Consider the following 1,915-nt stretch of genomic DNA (forward strand, 5'->3'; position numbering starts at 1 on the left):
GCGAAAATATTTATTGTCATGAAATGAGGATTTATGCACGTATGAATGATCATGTACTAAAAGTATCTGTCACATAACACCCCTCAACAAAGTAATTCAGTGCATAAGCTATTGTTTCTTGTTACAATTCAAGAGTCATCTTTTGCATCTACTCCGTCAATGGTTGTCAGATGACATACTTTTCCTATATGCAAAATTATGATGCAAACATGCATATGCAAAAAGTTCAAGTTAGTACAGTAAACAGGAATTCCAAAAGCTATTCTGATTAAAAAAGATGAATGAAAATAATTAATGATATGATACCTTTATTACTTTGCGGAGAATAATTTATAATAAAGGGATTATGAAAATTCCTTCATGTGTACCTAATCAAAAGGTATATTCTCACGGGTGAAGTTCTACCTAAGCAAAGGTGACTCTCAGTATTCTACATGCTGAGTTTGGGTTGAAAATAGAGGTAAAGGTTCCCAAATCGCTCCTCACTGTGGCTCACACGGACTAGTAAGGCACCCCAGTCCTCACCCATTACAGGCTTCAAATGGACTAGGTTCGACCTGAGTGGGAGTCTTCACTAGCCCATGCGGAGGTTATCACCTCACGAGAGCGTAGCTACTTAACTCCATCCTAATTAAGGACAAAGCCCGGGTGGAAGGCTTATGCATGAATGCAAGATGTGTAGTGTGTGAGAAGGAATATACTGACCTTGGACCAATAATTTCACACTCCCCTTATCCTAAATTTCTCGTAATTATTAAAAATAGTGAAGTAATAATAGCAAAATAAATGAATGCATTAAACAAAAATATGCAAAATTGATGCTAGGGAAAACAGTAAATTATTTAAGGCTTAAGATAACTTATGATTAATTAATGGCTTGACTCTCGATGTCCCCAGTGGAGTCGCCATCTGTCGCAATGTGCGGGTCTGAGAACCCGTCCGCCAAACGTTGGCGAAAATAAATCTGTTTAGGAGTCGTCACCAATCTTTTTTTTTTATCTAGGTGTGATTGGTCACCTATTAACCCGATTCTAATCGACGAAGTCCTAAATTAATTTTAGGTCCGTCAAAAAAACGAGAACTGATCCACATTTTTCAGAGATAAGTTCGGGAGTGCGGTTACGCACGGAGAAGGGTTAACATCTCCGTGACGTCCGTTTCTCGAACGGTACCATTTAATCTTAAGTTATCCTATTATAGCCTACTTTTGATTTAGTCCCCGCTTATTAACTAATTTTCTATTAAACTGACTGCCTGAGTCTTTTATTTGGTTTTACGTATGCACATGATGCAAGCGTAAAATGATGTCATGACTTGTTTATTTTAAATAATGGGGTCGGTAATCTTTTATTGAAAAATCATTTGAAGACCATCCCAACGCTTTGGTGAAGTCTCGAAATTTTTCTCACCTAGAGATATCCCCGAAAGAACTCGTCTCTACAAGCTCTTCGGGGAAATCCCATCATCGGAACTCCCGCACCATTTGCAAGATAAATGTGGATGCTATGACAGGATAAAATGACGATATCTACATGCACGCGTTTATTGACTTAGGTGGTTTATAATTCACCCAATTATGTGTTTAATAATAATTTTTTTTATGGATTATTTATTATTTTTTATATTTATTATTTTTTTGTTTTCTATTTAAATCCATATCCTTTAATTAACGTTGTTGATTAAATTTTTACTTGATTACAAAGCTTATCAAATAAATAATTAATTAATTTTTAAACAATTAAATTAACTTTATTTAGTAATATTTATTTAAGCTCATTAACTAATTACATTAATTTAAATTCAAATGCAACATTATATAAATTTTTTTATATATATTATTTTTTAACAATGACTATTTGACTTAACGGGTATTGGAGTTTAGAGTTCGGATTTATCCCGACGCTTCGGTGAAAAT

Source organism: Theobroma cacao, chromosome 8 (assembly GCF_000208745.1).
Source record: "Theobroma cacao cultivar B97-61/B2 chromosome 8, Criollo_cocoa_genome_V2, whole genome shotgun sequence".
Classification (NCBI taxonomy): Eukaryota; Viridiplantae; Streptophyta; class Magnoliopsida; order Malvales; family Malvaceae; genus Theobroma; species Theobroma cacao.